The sequence below is a fragment of the Schistocerca serialis genome, chromosome 2 (assembly GCF_023864345.2).
Source record: "Schistocerca serialis cubense isolate TAMUIC-IGC-003099 chromosome 2, iqSchSeri2.2, whole genome shotgun sequence".
Lineage (NCBI taxonomy): Eukaryota > Metazoa > Arthropoda > Insecta > Orthoptera > Acrididae > Schistocerca > Schistocerca serialis.
The window spans coordinates 963099871-963123977 of NC_064639.1; the positions used below are offsets into that span (position 1 = coordinate 963099871).

General features: G+C 54.5%; 58 non-coding genes across 58 annotated transcripts; 46 read left to right on the forward strand and 12 right to left on the reverse strand.

The window, feature by feature from the left end:
* Nucleotides 1-177: 177 nt before the first annotated feature.
* Nucleotides 178-249, forward strand: Trnae-uuc (transfer RNA glutamic acid (anticodon UUC)). The gene has a single exon. It is a non-coding gene; the product is annotated as a tRNA-Glu (tRNA).
* Nucleotides 250-447: 198 nt separating this feature from the next.
* On the forward strand, nt 448-521 carry Trnai-aau (transfer RNA isoleucine (anticodon AAU)). The gene has a single exon. It is a non-coding gene; the product is annotated as a tRNA-Ile (tRNA).
* Nucleotides 522-1107: 586 nt separating this feature from the next.
* Nucleotides 1108-1179, reverse strand: Trnag-ucc (transfer RNA glycine (anticodon UCC)). Its single transcript has one exon. It is a non-coding gene; the product is annotated as a tRNA-Gly (tRNA).
* Nucleotides 1180-1520: 341 nt separating this feature from the next.
* Nucleotides 1521-1591, forward strand: Trnag-gcc (transfer RNA glycine (anticodon GCC)). Its single transcript has one exon. It is a non-coding gene; the product is annotated as a tRNA-Gly (tRNA).
* A 293-nt stretch (nt 1592-1884) lies between these two features.
* Trnam-cau (transfer RNA methionine (anticodon CAU)) lies at nt 1885-1957 on the forward strand. Its single transcript has one exon. It is a non-coding gene; the product is annotated as a tRNA-Met (tRNA).
* Nucleotides 1958-2238: 281 nt separating this feature from the next.
* Trnae-uuc (transfer RNA glutamic acid (anticodon UUC)) lies at nt 2239-2310 on the forward strand. Its single transcript has one exon. It is a non-coding gene; the product is annotated as a tRNA-Glu (tRNA).
* Nucleotides 2311-2508: 198 nt separating this feature from the next.
* On the forward strand, nt 2509-2582 carry Trnai-aau (transfer RNA isoleucine (anticodon AAU)). The gene has a single exon. It is a non-coding gene; the product is annotated as a tRNA-Ile (tRNA).
* A 586-nt stretch (nt 2583-3168) lies between these two features.
* Nucleotides 3169-3240, reverse strand: Trnag-ucc (transfer RNA glycine (anticodon UCC)). The gene has a single exon. It is a non-coding gene; the product is annotated as a tRNA-Gly (tRNA).
* A 341-nt stretch (nt 3241-3581) lies between these two features.
* Nucleotides 3582-3652, forward strand: Trnag-gcc (transfer RNA glycine (anticodon GCC)). Its single transcript has one exon. It is a non-coding gene; the product is annotated as a tRNA-Gly (tRNA).
* A 293-nt stretch (nt 3653-3945) lies between these two features.
* Trnam-cau (transfer RNA methionine (anticodon CAU)) lies at nt 3946-4018 on the forward strand. Its single transcript has one exon. It is a non-coding gene; the product is annotated as a tRNA-Met (tRNA).
* A 281-nt stretch (nt 4019-4299) lies between these two features.
* Trnae-uuc (transfer RNA glutamic acid (anticodon UUC)) lies at nt 4300-4371 on the forward strand. Its single transcript has one exon. It is a non-coding gene; the product is annotated as a tRNA-Glu (tRNA).
* Nucleotides 4372-4569: 198 nt separating this feature from the next.
* Trnai-aau (transfer RNA isoleucine (anticodon AAU)) lies at nt 4570-4643 on the forward strand. Its single transcript has one exon. It is a non-coding gene; the product is annotated as a tRNA-Ile (tRNA).
* Nucleotides 4644-5229: 586 nt separating this feature from the next.
* Nucleotides 5230-5301, reverse strand: Trnag-ucc (transfer RNA glycine (anticodon UCC)). The gene has a single exon. It is a non-coding gene; the product is annotated as a tRNA-Gly (tRNA).
* A 341-nt stretch (nt 5302-5642) lies between these two features.
* On the forward strand, nt 5643-5713 carry Trnag-gcc (transfer RNA glycine (anticodon GCC)). The gene has a single exon. It is a non-coding gene; the product is annotated as a tRNA-Gly (tRNA).
* A 293-nt stretch (nt 5714-6006) lies between these two features.
* Nucleotides 6007-6079, forward strand: Trnam-cau (transfer RNA methionine (anticodon CAU)). Its single transcript has one exon. It is a non-coding gene; the product is annotated as a tRNA-Met (tRNA).
* Nucleotides 6080-6360: 281 nt separating this feature from the next.
* Nucleotides 6361-6432, forward strand: Trnae-uuc (transfer RNA glutamic acid (anticodon UUC)). The gene has a single exon. It is a non-coding gene; the product is annotated as a tRNA-Glu (tRNA).
* A 198-nt stretch (nt 6433-6630) lies between these two features.
* Nucleotides 6631-6704, forward strand: Trnai-aau (transfer RNA isoleucine (anticodon AAU)). Its single transcript has one exon. It is a non-coding gene; the product is annotated as a tRNA-Ile (tRNA).
* Nucleotides 6705-7290: 586 nt separating this feature from the next.
* Nucleotides 7291-7362, reverse strand: Trnag-ucc (transfer RNA glycine (anticodon UCC)). Its single transcript has one exon. It is a non-coding gene; the product is annotated as a tRNA-Gly (tRNA).
* Nucleotides 7363-7703: 341 nt separating this feature from the next.
* On the forward strand, nt 7704-7774 carry Trnag-gcc (transfer RNA glycine (anticodon GCC)). The gene has a single exon. It is a non-coding gene; the product is annotated as a tRNA-Gly (tRNA).
* A 293-nt stretch (nt 7775-8067) lies between these two features.
* Nucleotides 8068-8140, forward strand: Trnam-cau (transfer RNA methionine (anticodon CAU)). The gene has a single exon. It is a non-coding gene; the product is annotated as a tRNA-Met (tRNA).
* Nucleotides 8141-8421: 281 nt separating this feature from the next.
* Trnae-uuc (transfer RNA glutamic acid (anticodon UUC)) lies at nt 8422-8493 on the forward strand. Its single transcript has one exon. It is a non-coding gene; the product is annotated as a tRNA-Glu (tRNA).
* Nucleotides 8494-8691: 198 nt separating this feature from the next.
* Trnai-aau (transfer RNA isoleucine (anticodon AAU)) lies at nt 8692-8765 on the forward strand. Its single transcript has one exon. It is a non-coding gene; the product is annotated as a tRNA-Ile (tRNA).
* Nucleotides 8766-9351: 586 nt separating this feature from the next.
* Nucleotides 9352-9423, reverse strand: Trnag-ucc (transfer RNA glycine (anticodon UCC)). The gene has a single exon. It is a non-coding gene; the product is annotated as a tRNA-Gly (tRNA).
* A 341-nt stretch (nt 9424-9764) lies between these two features.
* Nucleotides 9765-9835, forward strand: Trnag-gcc (transfer RNA glycine (anticodon GCC)). The gene has a single exon. It is a non-coding gene; the product is annotated as a tRNA-Gly (tRNA).
* A 293-nt stretch (nt 9836-10128) lies between these two features.
* Trnam-cau (transfer RNA methionine (anticodon CAU)) lies at nt 10129-10201 on the forward strand. The gene has a single exon. It is a non-coding gene; the product is annotated as a tRNA-Met (tRNA).
* Nucleotides 10202-10482: 281 nt separating this feature from the next.
* Trnae-uuc (transfer RNA glutamic acid (anticodon UUC)) lies at nt 10483-10554 on the forward strand. Its single transcript has one exon. It is a non-coding gene; the product is annotated as a tRNA-Glu (tRNA).
* Nucleotides 10555-10752: 198 nt separating this feature from the next.
* Nucleotides 10753-10826, forward strand: Trnai-aau (transfer RNA isoleucine (anticodon AAU)). Its single transcript has one exon. It is a non-coding gene; the product is annotated as a tRNA-Ile (tRNA).
* A 586-nt stretch (nt 10827-11412) lies between these two features.
* On the reverse strand, nt 11413-11484 carry Trnag-ucc (transfer RNA glycine (anticodon UCC)). Its single transcript has one exon. It is a non-coding gene; the product is annotated as a tRNA-Gly (tRNA).
* A 341-nt stretch (nt 11485-11825) lies between these two features.
* On the forward strand, nt 11826-11896 carry Trnag-gcc (transfer RNA glycine (anticodon GCC)). The gene has a single exon. It is a non-coding gene; the product is annotated as a tRNA-Gly (tRNA).
* A 293-nt stretch (nt 11897-12189) lies between these two features.
* Trnam-cau (transfer RNA methionine (anticodon CAU)) lies at nt 12190-12262 on the forward strand. Its single transcript has one exon. It is a non-coding gene; the product is annotated as a tRNA-Met (tRNA).
* Nucleotides 12263-12543: 281 nt separating this feature from the next.
* Trnae-uuc (transfer RNA glutamic acid (anticodon UUC)) lies at nt 12544-12615 on the forward strand. Its single transcript has one exon. It is a non-coding gene; the product is annotated as a tRNA-Glu (tRNA).
* A 198-nt stretch (nt 12616-12813) lies between these two features.
* On the forward strand, nt 12814-12887 carry Trnai-aau (transfer RNA isoleucine (anticodon AAU)). The gene has a single exon. It is a non-coding gene; the product is annotated as a tRNA-Ile (tRNA).
* A 586-nt stretch (nt 12888-13473) lies between these two features.
* Nucleotides 13474-13545, reverse strand: Trnag-ucc (transfer RNA glycine (anticodon UCC)). The gene has a single exon. It is a non-coding gene; the product is annotated as a tRNA-Gly (tRNA).
* Nucleotides 13546-13886: 341 nt separating this feature from the next.
* On the forward strand, nt 13887-13957 carry Trnag-gcc (transfer RNA glycine (anticodon GCC)). Its single transcript has one exon. It is a non-coding gene; the product is annotated as a tRNA-Gly (tRNA).
* A 293-nt stretch (nt 13958-14250) lies between these two features.
* On the forward strand, nt 14251-14323 carry Trnam-cau (transfer RNA methionine (anticodon CAU)). Its single transcript has one exon. It is a non-coding gene; the product is annotated as a tRNA-Met (tRNA).
* A 281-nt stretch (nt 14324-14604) lies between these two features.
* On the forward strand, nt 14605-14676 carry Trnae-uuc (transfer RNA glutamic acid (anticodon UUC)). Its single transcript has one exon. It is a non-coding gene; the product is annotated as a tRNA-Glu (tRNA).
* Nucleotides 14677-14874: 198 nt separating this feature from the next.
* Trnai-aau (transfer RNA isoleucine (anticodon AAU)) lies at nt 14875-14948 on the forward strand. The gene has a single exon. It is a non-coding gene; the product is annotated as a tRNA-Ile (tRNA).
* A 586-nt stretch (nt 14949-15534) lies between these two features.
* Nucleotides 15535-15606, reverse strand: Trnag-ucc (transfer RNA glycine (anticodon UCC)). The gene has a single exon. It is a non-coding gene; the product is annotated as a tRNA-Gly (tRNA).
* Nucleotides 15607-15947: 341 nt separating this feature from the next.
* On the forward strand, nt 15948-16018 carry Trnag-gcc (transfer RNA glycine (anticodon GCC)). The gene has a single exon. It is a non-coding gene; the product is annotated as a tRNA-Gly (tRNA).
* A 293-nt stretch (nt 16019-16311) lies between these two features.
* Trnam-cau (transfer RNA methionine (anticodon CAU)) lies at nt 16312-16384 on the forward strand. Its single transcript has one exon. It is a non-coding gene; the product is annotated as a tRNA-Met (tRNA).
* Nucleotides 16385-16665: 281 nt separating this feature from the next.
* Nucleotides 16666-16737, forward strand: Trnae-uuc (transfer RNA glutamic acid (anticodon UUC)). The gene has a single exon. It is a non-coding gene; the product is annotated as a tRNA-Glu (tRNA).
* Nucleotides 16738-16935: 198 nt separating this feature from the next.
* Nucleotides 16936-17009, forward strand: Trnai-aau (transfer RNA isoleucine (anticodon AAU)). The gene has a single exon. It is a non-coding gene; the product is annotated as a tRNA-Ile (tRNA).
* A 586-nt stretch (nt 17010-17595) lies between these two features.
* Trnag-ucc (transfer RNA glycine (anticodon UCC)) lies at nt 17596-17667 on the reverse strand. The gene has a single exon. It is a non-coding gene; the product is annotated as a tRNA-Gly (tRNA).
* Nucleotides 17668-18008: 341 nt separating this feature from the next.
* Nucleotides 18009-18079, forward strand: Trnag-gcc (transfer RNA glycine (anticodon GCC)). The gene has a single exon. It is a non-coding gene; the product is annotated as a tRNA-Gly (tRNA).
* A 293-nt stretch (nt 18080-18372) lies between these two features.
* Nucleotides 18373-18445, forward strand: Trnam-cau (transfer RNA methionine (anticodon CAU)). The gene has a single exon. It is a non-coding gene; the product is annotated as a tRNA-Met (tRNA).
* A 281-nt stretch (nt 18446-18726) lies between these two features.
* Trnae-uuc (transfer RNA glutamic acid (anticodon UUC)) lies at nt 18727-18798 on the forward strand. The gene has a single exon. It is a non-coding gene; the product is annotated as a tRNA-Glu (tRNA).
* Nucleotides 18799-18996: 198 nt separating this feature from the next.
* Nucleotides 18997-19070, forward strand: Trnai-aau (transfer RNA isoleucine (anticodon AAU)). The gene has a single exon. It is a non-coding gene; the product is annotated as a tRNA-Ile (tRNA).
* A 586-nt stretch (nt 19071-19656) lies between these two features.
* On the reverse strand, nt 19657-19728 carry Trnag-ucc (transfer RNA glycine (anticodon UCC)). The gene has a single exon. It is a non-coding gene; the product is annotated as a tRNA-Gly (tRNA).
* Nucleotides 19729-20069: 341 nt separating this feature from the next.
* Nucleotides 20070-20140, forward strand: Trnag-gcc (transfer RNA glycine (anticodon GCC)). Its single transcript has one exon. It is a non-coding gene; the product is annotated as a tRNA-Gly (tRNA).
* Nucleotides 20141-20433: 293 nt separating this feature from the next.
* Nucleotides 20434-20506, forward strand: Trnam-cau (transfer RNA methionine (anticodon CAU)). Its single transcript has one exon. It is a non-coding gene; the product is annotated as a tRNA-Met (tRNA).
* Nucleotides 20507-20787: 281 nt separating this feature from the next.
* On the forward strand, nt 20788-20859 carry Trnae-uuc (transfer RNA glutamic acid (anticodon UUC)). Its single transcript has one exon. It is a non-coding gene; the product is annotated as a tRNA-Glu (tRNA).
* Nucleotides 20860-21057: 198 nt separating this feature from the next.
* On the forward strand, nt 21058-21131 carry Trnai-aau (transfer RNA isoleucine (anticodon AAU)). The gene has a single exon. It is a non-coding gene; the product is annotated as a tRNA-Ile (tRNA).
* Nucleotides 21132-21717: 586 nt separating this feature from the next.
* Trnag-ucc (transfer RNA glycine (anticodon UCC)) lies at nt 21718-21789 on the reverse strand. The gene has a single exon. It is a non-coding gene; the product is annotated as a tRNA-Gly (tRNA).
* A 341-nt stretch (nt 21790-22130) lies between these two features.
* Trnag-gcc (transfer RNA glycine (anticodon GCC)) lies at nt 22131-22201 on the forward strand. The gene has a single exon. It is a non-coding gene; the product is annotated as a tRNA-Gly (tRNA).
* Nucleotides 22202-22494: 293 nt separating this feature from the next.
* Nucleotides 22495-22567, forward strand: Trnam-cau (transfer RNA methionine (anticodon CAU)). Its single transcript has one exon. It is a non-coding gene; the product is annotated as a tRNA-Met (tRNA).
* Nucleotides 22568-22848: 281 nt separating this feature from the next.
* Nucleotides 22849-22920, forward strand: Trnae-uuc (transfer RNA glutamic acid (anticodon UUC)). Its single transcript has one exon. It is a non-coding gene; the product is annotated as a tRNA-Glu (tRNA).
* A 198-nt stretch (nt 22921-23118) lies between these two features.
* On the forward strand, nt 23119-23192 carry Trnai-aau (transfer RNA isoleucine (anticodon AAU)). The gene has a single exon. It is a non-coding gene; the product is annotated as a tRNA-Ile (tRNA).
* A 586-nt stretch (nt 23193-23778) lies between these two features.
* Nucleotides 23779-23850, reverse strand: Trnag-ucc (transfer RNA glycine (anticodon UCC)). The gene has a single exon. It is a non-coding gene; the product is annotated as a tRNA-Gly (tRNA).
* Nucleotides 23851-24107: the final 257 nt, after the last annotated feature.

Here is a 24107-nt window from a genome sequence, read left to right on the forward strand (position 1 = left end):
CTGTTATTGCTACATACAGCTTCCCTATTCCTCTTCTCCCAGCACAGCATGAAGCCAAAAGCATTGCTCTGCGACGTTTGAGGTGCGCGCCTTGCCAGTCAGTATGTGCAAAGATGCTCGCAAAGAGAGCGACAATGCGACAAGCGACCGTACGAACGGTCGAATGAAACGGCCGCATCCGGTGTGGTCTAGTGGCTAGGATACCTGGCTTTCACCCAGGAGGCCCGGGTTCGATTCCCGGTACCGGAACGGAATTTTTTCCACACGAATCGTGACAAGTTTGAGCTGTCCGAGCGGCCGTTTCCCGTCCTGCTCGCAATATAGCTACTGTTTCGTGACCGTCAGCAGAATATAGACTAGGGAAGCAGACACACGACGACCATAGGAATGGTGTATGGCTTCATGCCACCTGATTCCAGCGTAGGGCTGAGCAACTGCATCTGCCGAGGCCCGTTAGCTCAGTTGGTTAGAGCGTCGTGCTAATAACGCGAAGGTCGTGGGTTCGATCCCCCCACGGGCCACTTCTCTTTTACTACTGCGAAAAAGCAGCGCCGATTTCAGCTGGCGAGTGTGATGACCAAATGATCATCACCCTGCGTGGAAGTTGACAGAGGATCCGAACCCGACTCGTCGGGAAGCACTACAGCATTCACTCGGCAATGGCCATAATATCTTGAATACACTGGTTAGAGAAAATGAAAGAAAATGTCCGATTGCCGATGCGTAACAACTTTGGCCCTTGTCAGTACTTGGGCGGGTGAGCGCATGGGAACACAGGGCACTATTGGCAGTTTTACTTCCTATTTTTGTTTCTCCTTTGTTTTCGGAGCTACAGCCCGATTCGGCCAGGGAGACGCCACCGTGAAATGAAGGGGGCGTGCTGTGTGTCCATCGCCTCGCCTCGCCTCTCCTTACCTCTCTCAGTCGTTTCTCGTGCTTGTCGTTTTGATATAGGCCGATTTGAGAGCGTCAGCTCTCGCGTCAGCTGAGCAAAGTCGAGACAAGTCGAGACACACTAAGGGCTGGTATGCAGCGAGTAAGAGGGCGAAAAAACAATAGTTTAAGAGCGCGTGGCAAAAGTACTCATACGCGAAATTAAAAGCCTGCTGCGGTGGCCGGGAATCGAACCCGGATCAACTGCTTGGAAGGCAACTATGCTGACCATTACACCACGACCGCACAAGCGAGCGCCCCGCCACCGCGCTGAGTCGGCTTCCCGCCTGTCGGCAGCGGCCGAAGGTGATCGTACCCGGCAGGCGCATTTCGAGGCAGGCTAGGGGAGCACATCCAGACGCATTCGGACAGCGTATCCGCGCACATTTCGCATCCTTTGGCAAGAGTCGGCGCCGGCGACGCAAGAGTACGCAGAGGACCGCGTTCTGGCGGCATCTTTAAGCAGTGCAGTGCAGGATTCAGCGTCTGCAGCATCTTCTCCACAGAATGCTACGGCGCTTGACGGCAGTCCCACTTTCCCTTGAGACATCTGCTCGGGAAGCAGCGTGAAGGTACCGCTGGCCCGAGCATCGGTGGTTCAGTGGTAGAATGCTCGCCTGCCACGCGGGCGGCCCGGGTTCGATTCCCGGCCGATGCATCATTTTGTTTTTTCTCCGGTAGGGGTGCTGCGTGTCTTTCGCACTCGAACTGCGTGAGCCATGAGAATGAACCGCGGGATTCCGTATGGAAAGAACCAATCATGCAGCGCGGACGACTGCTCGTTTGGACTCCTGCGTGCTATTGTACATACTGGCGTCGGCCTAGCATCGCAAGTTGCCTGCCGCGCCGTGAATGCACGTGTAGCAACAGAAAAAATGAGCCAGGGAGTGCAGACTCTCTACCACTTGTATTCGATACTTACCAAGATTCCAGAAGGTCTAACGATCGCCTGCCTCGGTAGCGCAGTAGGCAGCGCGTAAGTCTCATGATCTTAAGGTCTTGAGTTCGATCCTCACCCGGGGCATCTAATTTTCTGTGACTGAAGGTGGTGCTGTTGCTAGGGCGCCAACTTATTTCTTGTTTGTTATCCACAACGTTTCAACGCTTCAGCGGGAAAATGTTTACTTCCTGTTATTGCTACATACAGCTTCCCTATTCCTCTTCTCCCAGCACAGCATGAAGCCAAAAGCATTGCTCTGCGACGTTTGAGGTGCGCGCCTTGCCAGTCAGTATGTGCAAAGATGCTCGCAAAGAGAGCGACAATGCGACAAGCGACCGTACGAACGGTCGAATGAAACGGCCGCATCCGGTGTGGTCTAGTGGCTAGGATACCTGGCTTTCACCCAGGAGGCCCGGGTTCGATTCCCGGTACCGGAACGGAATTTTTTCCACACGAATCGTGACAAGTTTGAGCTGTCCGAGCGGCCGTTTCCCGTCCTGCTCGCAATATAGCTACTGTTTCGTGACCGTCAGCAGAATATAGACTAGGGAAGCAGACACACGACGACCATAGGAATGGTGTATGGCTTCATGCCACCTGATTCCAGCGTAGGGCTGAGCAACTGCATCTGCCGAGGCCCGTTAGCTCAGTTGGTTAGAGCGTCGTGCTAATAACGCGAAGGTCGTGGGTTCGATCCCCCCACGGGCCACTTCTCTTTTACTACTGCGAAAAAGCAGCGCCGATTTCAGCTGGCGAGTGTGATGACCAAATGATCATCACCCTGCGTGGAAGTTGACAGAGGATCCGAACCCGACTCGTCGGGAAGCACTACAGCATTCACTCGGCAATGGCCATAATATCTTGAATACACTGGTTAGAGAAAATGAAAGAAAATGTCCGATTGCCGATGCGTAACAACTTTGGCCCTTGTCAGTACTTGGGCGGGTGAGCGCATGGGAACACAGGGCACTATTGGCAGTTTTACTTCCTATTTTTGTTTCTCCTTTGTTTTCGGAGCTACAGCCCGATTCGGCCAGGGAGACGCCACCGTGAAATGAAGGGGGCGTGCTGTGTGTCCATCGCCTCGCCTCGCCTCTCCTTACCTCTCTCAGTCGTTTCTCGTGCTTGTCGTTTTGATATAGGCCGATTTGAGAGCGTCAGCTCTCGCGTCAGCTGAGCAAAGTCGAGACAAGTCGAGACACACTAAGGGCTGGTATGCAGCGAGTAAGAGGGCGAAAAAACAATAGTTTAAGAGCGCGTGGCAAAAGTACTCATACGCGAAATTAAAAGCCTGCTGCGGTGGCCGGGAATCGAACCCGGATCAACTGCTTGGAAGGCAACTATGCTGACCATTACACCACGACCGCACAAGCGAGCGCCCCGCCACCGCGCTGAGTCGGCTTCCCGCCTGTCGGCAGCGGCCGAAGGTGATCGTACCCGGCAGGCGCATTTCGAGGCAGGCTAGGGGAGCACATCCAGACGCATTCGGACAGCGTATCCGCGCACATTTCGCATCCTTTGGCAAGAGTCGGCGCCGGCGACGCAAGAGTACGCAGAGGACCGCGTTCTGGCGGCATCTTTAAGCAGTGCAGTGCAGGATTCAGCGTCTGCAGCATCTTCTCCACAGAATGCTACGGCGCTTGACGGCAGTCCCACTTTCCCTTGAGACATCTGCTCGGGAAGCAGCGTGAAGGTACCGCTGGCCCGAGCATCGGTGGTTCAGTGGTAGAATGCTCGCCTGCCACGCGGGCGGCCCGGGTTCGATTCCCGGCCGATGCATCATTTTGTTTTTTCTCCGGTAGGGGTGCTGCGTGTCTTTCGCACTCGAACTGCGTGAGCCATGAGAATGAACCGCGGGATTCCGTATGGAAAGAACCAATCATGCAGCGCGGACGACTGCTCGTTTGGACTCCTGCGTGCTATTGTACATACTGGCGTCGGCCTAGCATCGCAAGTTGCCTGCCGCGCCGTGAATGCACGTGTAGCAACAGAAAAAATGAGCCAGGGAGTGCAGACTCTCTACCACTTGTATTCGATACTTACCAAGATTCCAGAAGGTCTAACGATCGCCTGCCTCGGTAGCGCAGTAGGCAGCGCGTAAGTCTCATAATCTTAAGGTCGTGAGTTCGATCCTCACCCGGGGCATCTAATTTTCTGTGACTGAAGGTGGTGCTGTTGCTAGGGCGCCAACTTATTTCTTGTTTGTTATCCACAACGTTTCAACGCTTCAGCGGGAAAATGTTTACTTCCTGTTATTGCTACATACAGCTTCCCTATTCCTCTTCTCCCAGCACAGCATGAAGCCAAAAGCATTGCTCTGCGACGTTTGAGGTGCGCGCCTTGCCAGTCAGTATGTGCAAAGATGCTCGCAAAGAGAGCGACAATGCGACAAGCGACCGTACGAACGGTCGAATGAAACGGCCGCATCCGGTGTGGTCTAGTGGCTAGGATACCTGGCTTTCACCCAGGAGGCCCGGGTTCGATTCCCGGTACCGGAACGGAATTTTTTCCACACGAATCGTGACAAGTTTGAGCTGTCCGAGCGGCCGTTTCCCGTCCTGCTCGCAATATAGCTACTGTTTCGTGACCGTCAGCAGAATATAGACTAGGGAAGCAGACACACGACGACCATAGGAATGGTGTATGGCTTCATGCCACCTGATTCCAGCGTAGGGCTGAGCAACTGCATCTGCCGAGGCCCGTTAGCTCAGTTGGTTAGAGCGTCGTGCTAATAACGCGAAGGTCGTGGGTTCGATCCCCCCACGGGCCACTTCTCTTTTACTACTGCGAAAAGGCAGCGCCGATTTCAGCTGGCGAGTGTGATGACCAAATGATCATCACCCTGCGTGGAAGTTGACAGAGGATCCGAACCCGACTCGTCGGGAAGCACTACAGCATTCACTCGGCAATGGCCATAATATCTTGAATACACTGGTTAGAGAAAATGAAAGAAAATGTCCGATTGCCGATGCGTAACAACTTTGGCCCTTGTCAGTACTTGGGCGGGTGAGCGCATGGGAACACAGGGCACTATTGGCAGTTTTACTTCCTATTTTTGTTTCTCCTTTGTTTTCGGAGCTACAGCCCGATTCGGCCAGGGAGACGCCACCGTGAAATGAAGGGGGCGTGCTGTGTGTCCATCGCCTCGCCTCGCCTCTCCTTACCTCTCTCAGTCGTTTCTCGTGCTTGTCGTTTTGATATAGGCCGATTTGAGAGCGTCAGCTCTCGCGTCAGCTGAGCAAAGTCGAGACAAGTCGAGACACACTAAGGGCTGGTATGCAGCGAGTAAGAGGGCGAAAAAACAATAGTTTAAGAGCGCGTGGCAAAAGTACTCATACGCGAAATTAAAAGCCTGCTGCGGTGGCCGGGAATCGAACCCGGATCAACTGCTTGGAAGGCAACTATGCTGACCATTACACCACGACCGCACAAGCGAGCGCCCCGCCACCGCGCTGAGTCGGCTTCCCGCCTGTCGGCAGCGGCCGAAGGTGATCGTACCCGGCAGGCGCATTTCGAGGCAGGCTAGGGGAGCACATCCAGACGCATTCGGACAGCGTATCCGCGCACATTTCGCATCCTTTGGCAAGAGTCGGCGCCGGCGACGCAAGAGTACGCAGAGGACCGCGTTCTGGCGGCATCTTTAAGCAGTGCAGTGCAGGATTCAGCGTCTGCAGCATCTTCTCCACAGAATGCTACGGCGCTTGACGGCAGTCCCACTTTCCCTTGAGACATCTGCTCGGGAAGCAGCGTGAAGGTACCGCTGGCCCGAGCATCGGTGGTTCAGTGGTAGAATGCTCGCCTGCCACGCGGGCGGCCCGGGTTCGATTCCCGGCCGATGCATCATTTTGTTTTTTCTCCGGTAGGGGTGCTGCGTGTCTTTCGCACTCGAACTGCGTGAGCCATGAGAGTGAACCGCGGGATTCCGTATGGAAAGAACCAATCATGCAGCGCGGACGACTGCTCGTTTGGACTCCTGCGTGCTATTGTACATACTGGCGTCGGCCTAGCATCGCAAGTTGCCTGCCGCGCCGTGAATGCACGTGTAGCAACAGAAAAAATGAGCCAGGGAGTGCAGACTCTCTACCACTTGTATTCGATACTTACCAAGATTCCAGAAGGTCTAACGATCGCCTGCCTCGGTAGCGCAGTAGGCAGCGCGTAAGTCTCATGATCTTAAGGTCGTGAGTTCGATCCTCACCCGGGGCATCTAATTTTCTGTGACTGAAGGTGGTGCTGTTGCTAGGGCGCCAACTTATTTCTTGTTTGTTATCCACAACGTTTCAACGCTTCAGCGGGAAAATGTTTACTTCCTGTTATTGCTACATACAGCTTCCCTATTCCTCTTCTCCCAGCACAGCATGAAGCCAAAAGCATTGCTCTGCGACGTTTGAGGTGCGCGCCTTGCCAGTCAGTATGTGCAAAGATGCTCGCAAAGAGAGCGACAATGCGACAAGCGACCGTACGAACGGTCGAATGAAACGGCCGCATCCGGTGTGGTCTAGTGGCTAGGATACCTGGCTTTCACCCAGGAGGCCCGGGTTCGATTCCCGGTACCGGAACGGAATTTTTTCCACACGAATCGTGACAAGTTTGAGCTGTCCGAGCGGCCGTTTCCCGTCCTGCTCGCAATATAGCTACTGTTTCGTGACCGTCAGCAGAATATAGACTAGGGAAGCAGACACACGACGACCATAGGAATGGTGTATGGCTTCATGCCACCTGATTCCAGCGTAGGGCTGAGCAACTGCATCTGCCGAGGCCCGTTAGCTCAGTTGGTTAGAGCGTCGTGCTAATAACGCGAAGGTCGTGGGTTCGATCCCCCCACGGGCCACTTCTCTTTTACTACTGCGAAAAGGCAGCGCCGATTTCAGCTGGCGAGTGTGATGACCAAATGATCATCACCCTGCGTGGAAGTTGACAGAGGATCCGAACCCGACTCGTCGGGAAGCACTACAGCATTCACTCGGCAATGGCCATAATATCTTGAATACACTGGTTAGAGAAAATGAAAGAAAATGTCCGATTGCCGATGCGTAACAACTTTGGCCCTTGTCAGTACTTGGGCGGGTGAGCGCATGGGAACACAGGGCACTATTGGCAGTTTTACTTCCTATTTTTGTTTCTCCTTTGTTTTCGGAGCTACAGCCCGATTCGGCCAGGGAGACGCCACCGTGAAATGAAGGGGGCGTGCTGTGTGTCCATCGCCTCGCCTCGCCTCTCCTTACCTCTCTCAGTCGTTTCTCGTGCTTGTCGTTTTGATATAGGCCGATTTGAGAGCGTCAGCTCTCGCGTCAGCTGAGCAAAGTCGAGACAAGTCGAGACACACTAAGGGCTGGTATGCAGCGAGTAAGAGGGCGAAAAAACAATAGTTTAAGAGCGCGTGGCAAAAGTACTCATACGCGAAATTAAAAGCCTGCTGCGGTGGCCGGGAATCGAACCCGGATCAACTGCTTGGAAGGCAACTATGCTGACCATTACACCACGACCGCACAAGCGAGCGCCCCGCCACCGCGCTGAGTCGGCTTCCCGCCTGTCGGCAGCGGCCGAAGGTGATCGTACCCGGCAGGCGCATTTCGAGGCAGGCTAGGGGAGCACATCCAGACGCATTCGGACAGCGTATCCGCGCACATTTCGCATCCTTTGGCAAGAGTCGGCGCCGGCGACGCAAGAGTACGCAGAGGACCGCGTTCTGGCGGCATCTTTAAGCAGTGCAGTGCAGGATTCAGCGTCTGCAGCATCTTCTCCACAGAATGCTACGGCGCTTGACGGCAGTCCCACTTTCCCTTGAGACATCTGCTCGGGAAGCAGCGTGAAGGTACCGCTGGCCCGAGCATCGGTGGTTCAGTGGTAGAATGCTCGCCTGCCACGCGGGCGGCCCGGGTTCGATTCCCGGCCGATGCATCATTTTGTTTTTTCTCCGGTAGGGGTGCTGCGTGTCTTTCGCACTCGAACTGCGTGAGCCATGAGAATGAACCGCGGGATTCCGTATGGAAAGAACCAATCATGCAGCGCGGACGACTGCTCGTTTGGACTCCTGCGTGCTATTGTACATACTGGCGTCGGCCTAGCATCGCAAGTTGCCTGCCGCGCCGTGAATGCACGTGTAGCAACAGAAAAAATGAGCCAGGGAGTGCAGACTCTCTACCACTTGTATTCGATACTTACCAAGATTCCAGAAGGTCTAACGATCGCCTGCCTCGGTAGCGCAGTAGGCAGCGCGTAAGTCTCATGATCTTAAGGTCGTGAGTTCGATCCTCACCCGGGGCATCTAATTTTCTGTGACTGAAGGTGGTGCTGTTGCTAGGGCGCCAACTTATTTCTTGTTTGTTATCCACAACGTTTCAACGCTTCAGCGGGAAAATGTTTACTTCCTGTTATTGCTACATACAGCTTCCCTATTCCTCTTCTCCCAGCACAGCATGAAGCCAAAAGCATTGCTCTGCGACGTTTGAGGTGCGCGCCTTGCCAGTCAGTATGTGCAAAGATGCTCGCAAAGAGAGCGACAATGCGACAAGCGACCGTACGAACGGTCGAATGAAACGGCCGCATCCGGTGTGGTCTAGTGGCTAGGATACCTGGCTTTCACCCAGGAGGCCCGGGTTCGATTCCCGGTACCGGAACGGAATTTTTTCCACACGAATCGTGACAAGTTTGAGCTGTCCGAGCGGCCGTTTCCCGTCCTGCTCGCAATATAGCTACTGTTTCGTGACCGTCAGCAGAATATAGACTAGGGAAGCAGACACACGACGACCATAGGAATGGTGTATGGCTTCATGCCACCTGATTCCAGCGTAGGGCTGAGCAACTGCATCTGCCGAGGCCCGTTAGCTCAGTTGGTTAGAGCGTCGTGCTAATAACGCGAAGGTCGTGGGTTCGATCCCCCCACGGGCCACTTCTCTTTTACTACTGCGAAAAGGCAGCGCCGATTTCAGCTGGCGAGTGTGATGACCAAATGATCATCACCCTGCGTGGAAGTTGACAGAGGATCCGAACCCGACTCGTCGGGAAGCACTACAGCATTCACTCGGCAATGGCCATAATATCTTGAATACACTGGTTAGAGAAAATGAAAGAAAATGTCCGATTGCCGATGCGTAACAACTTTGGCCCTTGTCAGTACTTGGGCGGGTGAGCGCATGGGAACACAGGGCACTATTGGCAGTTTTACTTCCTATTTTTGTTTCTCCTTTGTTTTCGGAGCTACAGCCCGATTCGGCCAGGGAGACGCCACCGTGAAATGAAGGGGGCGTGCTGTGTGTCCATCGCCTCGCCTCGCCTCTCCTTACCTCTCTCAGTCGTTTCTCGTGCTTGTCGTTTTGATATAGGCCGATTTGAGAGCGTCAGCTCTCGCGTCAGCTGAGCAAAGTCGAGACAAGTCGAGACACACTAAGGGCTGGTATGCAGCGAGTAAGAGGGCGAAAAAACAATAGTTTAAGAGCGCGTGGCAAAAGTACTCATACGCGAAATTAAAAGCCTGCTGCGGTGGCCGGGAATCGAACCCGGATCAACTGCTTGGAAGGCAACTATGCTGACCATTACACCACGACCGCACAAGCGAGCGCCCCGCCACCGCGCTGAGTCGGCTTCCCGCCTGTCGGCAGCGGCCGAAGGTGATCGTACCCGGCAGGCGCATTTCGAGGCAGGCTAGGGGAGCACATCCAGACGCATTCGGACAGCGTATCCGCGCACATTTCGCATCCTTTGGCAAGAGTCGGCGCCGGCGACGCAAGAGTACGCAGAGGACCGCGTTCTGGCGGCATCTTTAAGCAGTGCAGTGCAGGATTCAGCGTCTGCAGCATCTTCTCCACAGAATGCTACGGCGCTTGACGGCAGTCCCACTTTCCCTTGAGACATCTGCTCGGGAAGCAGCGTGAAGGTACCGCTGGCCCGAGCATCGGTGGTTCAGTGGTAGAATGCTCGCCTGCCACGCGGGCGGCCCGGGTTCGATTCCCGGCCGATGCATCATTTTGTTTTTTCTCCGGTAGGGGTGCTGCGTGTCTTTCGCACTCGAACTGCGTGAGCCATGAGAATGAACCGCGGGATTCCGTATGGAAAGAACCAATCATGCAGCGCGGACGACTGCTCGTTTGGACTCCTGCGTGCTATTGTACATACTGGCGTCGGCCTAGCATCGCAAGTTGCCTGCCGCGCCGTGAATGCACGTGTAGCAACAGAAAAAATGAGCCAGGGAGTGCAGACTCTCTACCACTTGTATTCGATACTTACCAAGATTCCAGAAGGTCTAACGATCGCCTGCCTCGGTAGCGCAGTAGGCAGCGCGTAAGTCTCATGATCTTAAGGTCGTGAGTTCGATCCTCACCCGGGGCATCTAATTTTCTGTGACTGAAGGTGGTGCTGTTGCTAGGGCGCCAACTTATTTCTTGTTTGTTATCCACAACGTTTCAACGCTTCAGCGGGAAAATGTTTACTTCCTGTTATTGCTACATACAGCTTCCCTATTCCTCTTCTCCCAGCACAGCATGAAGCCAAAAGCATTGCTCTGCGACGTTTGAGGTGCGCGCCTTGCCAGTCAGTATGTGCAAAGATGCTCGCAAAGAGAGCGACAATGCGACAAGCGACCGTACGAACGGTCGAATGAAACGGCCGCATCCGGTGTGGTCTAGTGGCTAGGATACCTGGCTTTCACCCAGGAGGCCCGGGTTCGATTCCCGGTACCGGAACGGAATTTTTTCCACACGAATCGTGACAAGTTTGAGCTGTCCGAGCGGCCGTTTCCCGTCCTGCTCGCAATATAGCTACTGTTTCGTGACCGTCAGCAGAATATAGACTAGGGAAGCAGACACACGACGACCATAGGAATGGTGTATGGCTTCATGCCACCTGATTCCAGCGTAGGGCTGAGCAACTGCATCTGCCGAGGCCCGTTAGCTCAGTTGGTTAGAGCGTCGTGCTAATAACGCGAAGGTCGTGGGTTCGATCCCCCCACGGGCCACTTCTCTTTTACTACTGCGAAAAGGCAGCGCCGATTTCAGCTGGCGAGTGTGATGACCAAATGATCATCACCCTGCGTGGAAGTTGACAGAGGATCCGAACCCGACTCGTCGGGAAGCACTACAGCATTCACTCGGCAATGGCCATAATATCTTGAATACACTGGTTAGAGAAAATGAAAGAAAATGTCCGATTGCCGATGCGTAACAACTTTGGCCCTTGTCAGTACTTGGGCGGGTGAGCGCATGGGAACACAGGGCACTATTGGCAGTTTTACTTCCTATTTTTGTTTCTCCTTTGTTTTCGGAGCTACAGCCCGATTCGGCCAGGGAGACGCCACCGTGAAATGAAGGGGGCGTGCTGTGTGTCCATCGCCTCGCCTCGCCTCTCCTTACCTCTCTCAGTCGTTTCTCGTGCTTGTCGTTTTGATATAGGCCGATTTGAGAGCGTCAGCTCTCGCGTCAGCTGAGCAAAGTCGAGACAAGTCGAGACACACTAAGGGCTGGTATGCAGCGAGTAAGAGGGCGAAAAAACAATAGTTTAAGAGCGCGTGGCAAAAGTACTCATACGCGAAATTAAAAGCCTGCTGCGGTGGCCGGGAATCGAACCCGGATCAACTGCTTGGAAGGCAACTATGCTGACCATTACACCACGACCGCACAAGCGAGCGCCCCGCCACCGCGCTGAGTCGGCTTCCCGCCTGTCGGCAGCGGCCGAAGGTGATCGTACCCGGCAGGCGCATTTCGAGGCAGGCTAGGGGAGCACATCCAGACGCATTCGGACAGCGTATCCGCGCACATTTCGCATCCTTTGGCAAGAGTCGGCGCCGGCGACGCAAGAGTACGCAGAGGACCGCGTTCTGGCGGCATCTTTAAGCAGTGCAGTGCAGGATTCAGCGTCTGCAGCATCTTCTCCACAGAATGCTACGGCGCTTGACGGCAGTCCCACTTTCCCTTGAGACATCTGCTCGGGAAGCAGCGTGAAGGTACCGCTGGCCCGAGCATCGGTGGTTCAGTGGTAGAATGCTCGCCTGCCACGCGGGCGGCCCGGGTTCGATTCCCGGCCGATGCATCATTTTGTTTTTTCTCCGGTAGGGGTGCTGCGTGTCTTTCGCACTCGAACTGCGTGAGCCATGAGAATGAACCGCGGGATTCCGTATGGAAAGAACCAATCATGCAGCGCGGACGACTGCTCGTTTGGACTCCTGCGTGCTATTGTACATACTGGCGTCGGCCTAGCATCGCAAGTTGCCTGCCGCGCCGTGAATGCACGTGTAGCAACAGAAAAAATGAGCCAGGGAGTGCAGACTCTCTACCACTTGTATTCGATACTTACCAAGATTCCAGAAGGTCTAACGATCGCCTGCCTCGGTAGCGCAGTAGGCAGCGCGTAAGTCTCATGATCTTAAGGTCGTGAGTTCGATCCTCACCCGGGGCATCTAATTTTCTGTGACTGAAGGTGGTGCTGTTGCTAGGGCGCCAACTTATTTCTTGTTTGTTATCCACAACGTTTCAACGCTTCAGCGGGAAAATGTTTACTTCCTGTTATTGCTACATACAGCTTCCCTATTCCTCTTCTCCCAGCACAGCATGAAGCCAAAAGCATTGCTCTGCGACGTTTGAGGTGCGCGCCTTGCCAGTCAGTATGTGCAAAGATGCTCGCAAAGAGAGCGACAATGCGACAAGCGACCGTACGAACGGTCGAATGAAACGGCCGCATCCGGTGTGGTCTAGTGGCTAGGATACCTGGCTTTCACCCAGGAGGCCCGGGTTCGATTCCCGGTACCGGAACGGAATTTTTTCCACACGAATCGTGACAAGTTTGAGCTGTCCGAGCGGCCGTTTCCCGTCCTGCTCGCAATATAGCTACTGTTTCGTGACCGTCAGCAGAATATAGACTAGGGAAGCAGACACACGACGACCATAGGAATGGTGTATGGCTTCATGCCACCTGATTCCAGCGTAGGGCTGAGCAACTGCATCTGCCGAGGCCCGTTAGCTCAGTTGGTTAGAGCGTCGTGCTAATAACGCGAAGGTCGTGGGTTCGATCCCCCCACGGGCCACTTCTCTTTTACTACTGCGAAAAGGCAGCGCCGATTTCAGCTGGCGAGTGTGATGACCAAATGATCATCACCCTGCGTGGAAGTTGACAGAGGATCCGAACCCGACTCGTCGGGAAGCACTACAGCATTCACTCGGCAATGGCCATAATATCTTGAATACACTGGTTAGAGAAAATGAAAGAAAATGTCCGATTGCCGATGCGTAACAACTTTGGCCCTTGTCAGTACTTGGGCGGGTGAGCGCATGGGAACACAGGGCACTATTGGCAGTTTTACTTCCTATTTTTGTTTCTCCTTTGTTTTCGGAGCTACAGCCCGATTCGGCCAGGGAGACGCCACCGTGAAATGAAGGGGGCGTGCTGTGTGTCCATCGCCTCGCCTCGCCTCTCCTTACCTCTCTCAGTCGTTTCTCGTGCTTGTCGTTTTGATATAGGCCGATTTGAGAGCGTCAGCTCTCGCGTCAGCTGAGCAAAGTCGAGACAAGTCGAGACACACTAAGGGCTGGTATGCAGCGAGTAAGAGGGCGAAAAAACAATAGTTTAAGAGCGCGTGGCAAAAGTACTCATACGCGAAATTAAAAGCCTGCTGCGGTGGCCGGGAATCGAACCCGGATCAACTGCTTGGAAGGCAACTATGCTGACCATTACACCACGACCGCACAAGCGAGCGCCCCGCCACCGCGCTGAGTCGGCTTCCCGCCTGTCGGCAGCGGCCGAAGGTGATCGTACCCGGCAGGCGCATTTCGAGGCAGGCTAGGGGAGCACATCCAGACGCATTCGGACAGCGTATCCGCGCACATTTCGCATCCTTTGGCAAGAGTCGGCGCCGGCGACGCAAGAGTACGCAGAGGACCGCGTTCTGGCGGCATCTTTAAGCAGTGCAGTGCAGGATTCAGCGTCTGCAGCATCTTCTCCACAGAATGCTACGGCGCTTGACGGCAGTCCCACTTTCCCTTGAGACATCTGCTCGGGAAGCAGCGTGAAGGTACCGCTGGCCCGAGCATCGGTGGTTCAGTGGTAGAATGCTCGCCTGCCACGCGGGCGGCCCGGGTTCGATTCCCGGCCGATGCATCATTTTGTTTTTTCTCCGGTAGGGGTGCTGCGTGTCTTTCGCACTCGAACTGCGTGAGCCATGAGAATGAACCGCGGGATTCCGTATGGAAAGAACCAATCATGCAGCGCGGACGACTGCTCGTTTGGACTCCTGCGTGCTATTGTACATACTGGCGTCGGCCTAGCATCGCAAGTTGCCTGCCGCGCCGTGAATGCACGTGTAGCAACAGAAAAAATGAGCCAGGGAGTGCAGACTCTCTACCACTTGTATTCGATACTTACCAAGATTCCAGAAGGTCTAACGATCGCCTGCCTCGGTAGCGCAGTAGGCAGCGCGTAAGTCTCATGATCTTAAGGTCGTGAGTTCGATCCTCACCCGGGGCATCTAATTTTCTGTGACTGAAGGTGGTGCTGTTGCTAGGGCGCCAACTTATTTCTTGTTTGTTATCCACAACGTTTCAACGCTTCAGCGGGAAAATGTTTACTTCCTGTTATTGCTACATACAGCTTCCCTATTCCTCTTCTCCCAGCACAGCATGAAGCCAAAAGCATTGCTCTGCGACGTTTGAGGTGCGCGCCTTGCCAGTCAGTATGTGCAAAGATGCTCGCAAAGAGAGCGACAATGCGACAAGCGACCGTACGAACGGTCGAATGAAACGGCCGCATCCGGTGTGGTCTAGTGGCTAGGATACCTGGCTTTCACCCAGGAGGCCCGGGTTCGATTCCCGGTACCGGAACGGAATTTTTTCCACACGAATCGTGACAAGTTTGAGCTGTCCGAGCGGCCGTTTCCCGTCCTGCTCGCAATATAGCTACTGTTTCGTGACCGTCAGCAGAATATAGACTAGGGAAGCAGACACACGACGACCATAGGAATGGTGTATGGCTTCATGCCACCTGATTCCAGCGTAGGGCTGAGCAACTGCATCTGCCGAGGCCCGTTAGCTCAGTTGGTTAGAGCGTCGTGCTAATAACGCGAAGGTCGTGGGTTCGATCCCCCCACGGGCCACTTCTCTTTTACTACTGCGAAAAGGCAGCGCCGATTTCAGCTGGCGAGTGTGATGACCAAATGATCATCACCCTGCGTGGAAGTTGACAGAGGATCCGAACCCGACTCGTCGGGAAGCACTACAGCATTCACTCGGCAATGGCCATAATATCTTGAATACACTGGTTAGAGAAAATGAAAGAAAATGTCCGATTGCCGATGCGTAACAACTTTGGCCCTTGTCAGTACTTGGGCGGGTGAGCGCATGGGAACACAGGGCACTATTGGCAGTTTTACTTCCTATTTTTGTTTCTCCTTTGTTTTCGGAGCTACAGCCCGATTCGGCCAGGGAGACGCCACCGTGAAATGAAGGGGGCGTGCTGTGTGTCCATCGCCTCGCCTCGCCTCTCCTTACCTCTCTCAGTCGTTTCTCGTGCTTGTCGTTTTGATATAGGCCGATTTGAGAGCGTCAGCTCTCGCGTCAGCTGAGCAAAGTCGAGACAAGTCGAGACACACTAAGGGCTGGTATGCAGCGAGTAAGAGGGCGAAAAAACAATAGTTTAAGAGCGCGTGGCAAAAGTACTCATACGCGAAATTAAAAGCCTGCTGCGGTGGCCGGGAATCGAACCCGGATCAACTGCTTGGAAGGCAACTATGCTGACCATTACACCACGACCGCACAAGCGAGCGCCCCGCCACCGCGCTGAGTCGGCTTCCCGCCTGTCGGCAGCGGCCGAAGGTGATCGTACCCGGCAGGCGCATTTCGAGGCAGGCTAGGGGAGCACATCCAGACGCATTCGGACAGCGTATCCGCGCACATTTCGCATCCTTTGGCAAGAGTCGGCGCCGGCGACGCAAGAGTACGCAGAGGACCGCGTTCTGGCGGCATCTTTAAGCAGTGCAGTGCAGGATTCAGCGTCTGCAGCATCTTCTCCACAGAATGCTACGGCGCTTGACGGCAGTCCCACTTTCCCTTGAGACATCTGCTCGGGAAGTAGCGTGAAGGTACCGCTGGCCCGAGCATCGGTGGTTCAGTGGTAGAATGCTCGCCTGCCACGCGGGCGGCCCGGGTTCGATTCCCGGCCGATGCATCATTTTGTTTTTTCTCCGGTAGGGGTGCTGCGTGTCTTTCGCACTCGAACTGCGTGAGCCATGAGAATGAACCGCGGGATTCCGTATGGAAAGAACCAATCATGCAGCGCGGACGACTGCTCGTTTGGACTCCTGCGTGCTATTGTACATACTGGCGTCGGCCTAGCATCGCAAGTTGCCTGCCGCGCCGTGAATGCACGTGTAGCAACAGAAAAAATGAGCCAGGGAGTGCAGACTCTCTACCACTTGTATTCGATACTTACCAAGATTCCAGAAGGTCTAACGATCGCCTGGCTCGGTAGCGCAGTAGGCAGCGCGTAAGTCTCATAATCTTAAGGTCGTGAGTTCGATCCTCACCCGGGGCATCTAATTTTCTGTGACTGAAGGTGGTGCTGTTGCTAGGGCGCCAACTTATTTCTTGTTTGTTATCCACAACGTTTCAACGCTTCAGCGGGAAAATGTTTACTTCCTGTTATTGCTACATACAGCTTCCCTATTCCTCTTCTCCCAGCACAGCATGAAGCCAAAAGCATTGCTCTGCGACGTTTGAGGTGCGCGCCTTGCCAGTCAGTATGTGCAAAGATGCTCGCAAAGAGAGCGACAATGCGACAAGCGACCGTACGAACGGTCGAATGAAACGGCCGCATCCGGTGTGGTCTAGTGGCTAGGATACCTGGCTTTCACCCAGGAGGCCCGGGTTCGATTCCCGGTACCGGAACGGAATTTTTTCCACACGAATCGTGACAAGTTTGAGCTGTCCGAGCGGCCGTTTCCCGTCCTGCTCGCAATATAGCTACTGTTTCGTGACCGTCAGCAGAATATAGACTAGGGAAGCAGACACACGACGACCATAGGAATGGTGTATGGCTTCATGCCACCTGATTCCAGCGTAGGGCTGAGCAACTGCATCTGCCGAGGCCCGTTAGCTCAGTTGGTTAGAGCGTCGTGCTAATAACGCGAAGGTCGTGGGTTCGATCCCCCCACGGGCCACTTCTCTTTTACTACTGCGAAAAGGCAGCGCCGATTTCAGCTGGCGAGTGTGATGACCAAATGATCATCACCCTGCGTGGAAGTTGACAGAGGATCCGAACCCGACTCGTCGGGAAGCACTACAGCATTCACTCGGCAATGGCCATAATATCTTGAATACACTGGTTAGAGAAAATGAAAGAAAATGTCCGATTGCCGATGCGTAACAACTTTGGCCCTTGTCAGTACTTGGGCGGGTGAGCGCATGGGAACACAGGGCACTATTGGCAGTTTTACTTCCTATTTTTGTTTCTCCTTTGTTTTCGGAGCTACAGCCCGATTCGGCCAGGGAGACGCCACCGTGAAATGAAGGGGGCGTGCTGTGTGTCCATCGCCTCGCCTCGCCTCTCCTTACCTCTCTCAGTCGTTTCTCGTGCTTGTCGTTTTGATATAGGCCGATTTGAGAGCGTCAGCTCTCGCGTCAGCTGAGCAAAGTCGAGACAAGTCGAGACACACTAAGGGCTGGTATGCAGCGAGTAAGAGGGCGAAAAAACAATAGTTTAAGAGCGCGTGGCAAAAGTACTCATACGCGAAATTAAAAGCCTGCTGCGGTGGCCGGGAATCGAACCCGGATCAACTGCTTGGAAGGCAACTATGCTGACCATTACACCACGACCGCACAAGCGAGCGCCCCGCCACCGCGCTGAGTCGGCTTCCCGCCTGTCGGCAGCGGCCGAAGGTGATCGTACCCGGCAGGCGCATTTCGAGGCAGGCTAGGGGAGCACATCCAGACGCATTCGGACAGCGTATCCGCGCACATTTCGCATCCTTTGGCAAGAGTCGGCGCCGGCGACGCAAGAGTACGCAGAGGACCGCGTTCTGGCGGCATCTTTAAGCAGTGCAGTGCAGGATTCAGCGTCTGCAGCATCTTCTCCACAGAATGCTACGGCGCTTGACGGCAGTCCCACTTTCCCTTGAGACATCTGCTCGGGAAGCAGCGTGAAGGTACCGCTGGCCCGAGCATCGGTGGTTCAGTGGTAGAATGCTCGCCTGCCACGCGGGCGGCCCGGGTTCGATTCCCGGCCGATGCATCATTTTGTTTTTTCTCCGGTAGGGGTGCTGCGTGTCTTTCGCACTCGAACTGCGTGAGCCATGAGAATGAACCGCGGGATTCCGTATGGAAAGAACCAATCATGCAGCGCGGACGACTGCTCGTTTGGACTCCTGCGTGCTATTGTACATACTGGCGTCGGCCTAGCATCGCAAGTTGCCTGCCGCGCCGTGAATGCACGTGTAGCAACAGAAAAAATGAGCCAGGGAGTGCAGACTCTCTACCACTTGTATTCGATACTTACCAAGATTCCAGAAGGTCTAACGATCGCCTGCCTCGGTAGCGCAGTAGGCAGCGCGTAAGTCTCATGATCTTAAGGTCGTGAGTTCGATCCTCACCCGGGGCATCTAATTTTCTGTGACTGAAGGTGGTGCTGTTGCTAGGGCGCCAACTTATTTCTTGTTTGTTATCCACAACGTTTCAACGCTTCAGCGGGAAAATGTTTACTTCCTGTTATTGCTACATACAGCTTCCCTATTCCTCTTCTCCCAGCACAGCATGAAGCCAAAAGCATTGCTCTGCGACGTTTGAGGTGCGCGCCTTGCCAGTCAGTATGTGCAAAGATGCTCGCAAAGAGAGCGACAATGCGACAAGCGACCGTACGAACGGTCGAATGAAACGGCCGCATCCGGTGTGGTCTAGTGGCTAGGATACCTGGCTTTCACCCAGGAGGCCCGGGTTCGATTCCCGGTACCGGAACGGAATTTTTTCCACACGAATCGTGACAAGTTTGAGCTGTCCGAGCGGCCGTTTCCCGTCCTGCTCGCAATATAGCTACTGTTTCGTGACCGTCAGCAGAATATAGACTAGGGAAGCAGACACACGACGACCATAGGAATGGTGTATGGCTTCATGCCACCTGATTCCAGCGTAGGGCTGAGCAACTGCATCTGCCGAGGCCCGTTAGCTCAGTTGGTTAGAGCGTCGTGCTAATAACGCGAAGGTCGTGGGTTCGATCCCCCCACGGGCCACTTCTCTTTTACTACTGCGAAAAGGCAGCGCCGATTTCAGCTGGCGAGTGTGATGACCAAATGATCATCACCCTGCGTGGAAGTTGACAGAGGATCCGAACCCGACTCGTCGGGAAGCACTACAGCGTTCACTTGGCAATGGCCATAATATCTTGAATACACTGGTTAGAGAAAATGAAAGAAAATGTCCGATTGCCGATGCGTAACAACTTTGGCCCTTGTCAGTACTTGGGCGGGTGAGCGCATGGGAACACAGGGCACTATTGGCAGTTTTACTTCCTATTTTTGTTTCTCCTTTGTTTTCGGAGCTACAGCCCGATTCGGCCAGGGAGACGCCACCGTGAAATGAAGGGGGCGTGCTGTGTGTCCATCGCCTCGCCTCGCCTCTCCTTACCTCTCTCAGTCGTTTCTCGTGCTTGTCGTTTTGATATAGGCCGATTTGAGAGCGTCAGCTCTCGCGTCAGCTGAGCAAAGTCGAGACAAGTCGAGACACACTAAGGGCTGGTATGCAGCGAGTAAGAGGGCGAAAAAACAATAGTTTAAGAGCGCGTGGCAAAAGTACTCATACGCGAAATTAAAAGCCTGCTGCGGTGGCCGGGAATCGAACCCGGATCAACTGCTTGGAAGGCAACTATGCTGACCATTACACCACGACCGCACAAGCGAGCGCCCCGCCACCGCGCTGAGTCGGCTTCCCGCCTGTCGGCAGCGGCCGAAGGTGATCGTACCCGGCAGGCGCATTTCGAGGCAGGCTAGGGGAGCACATCCAGACGCATTCGGACAGCGTATCCGCGCACATTTCGCATCCTTTGGCAAGAGTCGGCGCCGGCGACGCAAGAGTACGCAGAGGACCGCGTTCTGGCGGCATCTTTAAGCAGTGCAGTGCAGGATTCAGCGTCTGCAGCATCTTCTCCACAGAATGCTACGGCGCTTGACGGCAGTCCCACTTTCCCTTGAGACATCTGCTCGGGAAGCAGCGTGAAGGTACCGCTGGCCCGAGCATCGGTGGTTCAGTGGTAGAATGCTCGCCTGCCACGCGGGCGGCCCGGGTTCGATTCCCGGCCGATGCATCATTTTGTTTTTTCTCCGGTAGGGGTGCTGCGTGTCTTTCGCACTCGAACTGCGTGAGCCATGAGAATGAACCGCGGGATTCCGTATGGAAAGAACCAATCATGCAGCGCGGACGACTGCTCGTTTGGACTCCTGCGTGCTATTGTACATACTGGCGTCGGCCTAGCATCGCAAGTTGCCTGCCGCGCCGTGAATGCACGTGTAGCAACAGAAAAAATGAGCCAGGGAGTGCAGACTCTCTACCACTTGTATTCGATACTTACCAAGATTCCAGAAGGTCTAACGATCGCCTGCCTCGGTAGCGCAGTAGGCAGCGCGTAAGTCTCATGATCTTAAGGTCTTGAGTTCGATCCTCACCCGGGGCATCTAATTTTCTGTGACTGAAGGTGGTGCTGTTGCTAGGGCGCCAACTTATTTCTTGTTTGTTATCCACAACGTTTCAACGCTTCAGCGGGAAAATGTTTACTTCCTGTTATTGCTACATACAGCTTCCCTATTCCTCTTCTCCCAGCACAGCATGAAGCCAAAAGCATTGCTCTGCGACGTTTGAGGTGCGCGCCTTGCCAGTCAGTATGTGCAAAGATGCTCGCAAAGAGAGCGACAATGCGACAAGCGACCGTACGAACGGTCGAATGAAACGGCCGCATCCGGTGTGGTCTAGTGGCTAGGATACCTGGCTTTCACCCAGGAGGCCCGGGTTCGATTCCCGGTACCGGAACGGAATTTTTTCCACACGAATCGTGACAAGTTTGAGCTGTCCGAGCGGCCGTTTCCCGTCCTGCTCGCAATATAGCTACTGTTTCGTGACCGTCAGCAGAATATAGACTAGGGAAGCAGACACACGACGACCATAGGAATGGTGTATGGCTTCATGCCACCTGATTCCAGCGTAGGGCTGAGCAACTGCATCTGCCGAGGCCCGTTAGCTCAGTTGGTTAGAGCGTCGTGCTAATAACGCGAAGGTCGTGGGTTCGATCCCCCCACGGGCCACTTCTCTTTTACTACTGCGAAAAGGCAGCGCCGATTTCAGCTGGCGAGTGTGATGACCAAATGATCATCACCCTGCGTGGAAGTTGACAGAGGATCCGAACCCGACTCGTCGGGAAGCACTACAGCATTCACTCGGCAATGGCCATAATATCTTGAATACACTGGTTAGAGAAAATGAAAGAAAATGTCCGATTGCCGATGCGTAACAACTTTGGCCCTTGTCAGTACTTGGGCGGGTGAGCGCATGGGAACACAGGGCACTATTGGCAGTTTTACTTCCTATTTTTGTTTCTCCTTTGTTTTCGGAGCTACAGCCCGATTCGGCCAGGGAGACGCCACCGTGAAATGAAGGGGGCGTGCTGTGTGTCCATCGCCTCGCCTCGCCTCTCCTTACCTCTCTCAGTCGTTTCTCGTGCTTGTCGTTTTGATATAGGCCGATTTGAGAGCGTCAGCTCTCGCGTCAGCTGAGCAAAGTCGAGACAAGTCGAGACACACTAAGGGCTGGTATGCAGCGAGTAAGAGGGCGAAAAAACAATAGTTTAAGAGCGCGTGGCAAAAGTACTCATACGCGAAATTAAAAGCCTGCTGCGGTGGCCGGGAATCGAACCCGGATCAACTGCTTGGAAGGCAACTATGCTGACCATTACACCACGACCGCACAAGCGAGCGCCCCGCCACCGCGCTGAGTCGGCTTCCCGCCTGTCGGCAGCGGCCGAAGGTGATCGTACCCGGCAGGCGCATTTCGAGGCAGGCTAGGGGAGCACATCCAGACGCATTCGGACAGCGTATCCGCGCACATTTCGCATCCTTTGGCAAGAGTCGGCGCCGGCGACGCAAGAGTACGCAGAGGACCGCGTTCTGGCGGCATCTTTAAGCAGTGCAGTGCAGGATTCAGCGTCTGCAGCATCTTCTCCACAGAATGCTACGGCGCTTGACGGCAGTCCCACTTTCCCTTGAGACATCTGCTCGGGAAGCAGCGTGAAGGTACCGCTGGCCCGAGCATCGGTGGTTCAGTGGTAGAATGCTCGCCTGCCACGCGGGCGGCCCGGGTTCGATTCCCGGCCGATGCATCATTTTGTTTTTTCTCCGGTAGGGGTGCTGCGTGTCTTTCGCACTCGAACTGCGTGAGCCATGAGAATGAACCGCGGGATTCCGTATGGAAAGAACCAATCATGCAGCGCGGACGACTGCTCGTTTGGACTCCTGCGTGCTATTGTACATACTGGCGTCGGCCTAGCATCGCAAGTTGCCTGCCGCGCCGTGAATGCACGTGTAGCAACAGAAAAAATGAGCCAGGGAGTGCAGACTCTCTACCACTTGTATTCGATACTTACCAAGATTCCAGAAGGTCTAACGATCGCCTGCCTCGGTAGCGCAGTAGGCAGCGCGTAAGTCTCATGATCTTAAGGTCGTGAGTTCGATCCTCACCCGGGGCATCTAATTTTCTGTGACTGAAGGTGGTGCTGTTGCTAGGGCGCCAACTTATTTCTTGTTTGTTATCCACAACGTTTCAACGCTTCAGCGGGAAAATGTTTACTTCCTGTTATTGCTACATACAGCTTCCCTATTCCTCTTCTCCCAGCACAGCATGAAGCCAAAAGCATTGCTCTGCGACGTTTGAGGTGCGCGCCTTGCCAGTCAGTATGTGCAAAGATGCTCGCAAAGAGAGCGACAATGCGACAAGCGACCGTACGAACGGTCGAATGAAACGGCCGCATCCGGTGTGGTCTAGTGGCTAGGATACCTGGCTTTCACCCAGGAGGCCCGGGTTCGATTCCCGGTACCGGAACGGAATTTTTTCCACACGAATCGTGACAAGTTTGAGCTGTCCGAGCGGCCGTTTCCCGTCCTGCTCGCAATATAGCTACTGTTTCGTGACCGTCAGCAGAATATAGACTAGGGAAGCAGACACACGACGACCATAGGAATGGTGTATGGCTTCATGCCACCTGATTCCAGCGTAGGGCTGAGCAACTGCATCTGCCGAGGCCCGTTAGCTCAGTTGGTTAGAGCGTCGTGCTAATAACGCGAAGGTCGTGGGTTCGATCCCCCCACGGGCCACTTCTCTTTTACTACTGCGAAAAGGCAGCGCCGATTTCAGCTGGCGAGTGTGATGACCAAATGATCATCACCCTGCGTGGAAGTTGACAGAGGATCCGAACCCGACTCGTCGGGAAGCACTACAGCATTCACTCGGCAATGGCCATAATATCTTGAATACACTGGTTAGAGAAAATGAAAGAAAATGTCCGATTGCCGATGCGTAACAACTTTGGCCCTTGTCAGTACTTGGGCGGGTGAGCGCATGGGAACACAGGGCACTATTGGCAGTTTTACTTCCTATTTTTGTTTCTCCTTTGTTTTCGGAGCTACAGCCCGATTCGGCCAGGGAGACGCCACCGTGAAATGAAGGGGGCGTGCTGTGTGTCCATCGCCTCGCCTCGCCTCTCCTTACCTCTCTCAGTCGTTTCTCGTGCTTGTCGTTTTGATATAGGCCGATTTGAGAGCGTCAGCTCTCGCGTCAGCTGAGCAAAGTCGAGACAAGTCGAGACACACTAAGGGCTGGTATGCAGCGAGTAAGAGGGCGAAAAAACAATAGTTTAAGAGCGCGTGGCAAAAGTACTCATACGCGAAATTAAAAGCCTGCTGCGGTGGCCGGGAATCGAACCCGGATCAACTGCTTGGAAGGCAACTATGCTGACCATTACACCACGACCGCACAAGCGAGCGCCCCGCCACCGCGCTGAGTCGGCTTCCCGCCTGTCGGCAGCGGCCGAAGGTGATCGTACCCGGCAGGCGCATTTCGAGGCAGGCTAGGGGAGCACATCCAGACGCATTCGGACAGCGTATCCGCGCACATTTCGCATCCTTTGGCAAGAGTCGGCGCCGGCGACGCAAGAGTACGCAGAGGACCGCGTTCTGGCGGCATCTTTAAGCAGTGCAGTGCAGGATTCAGCGTCTGCAGCATCTTCTCCA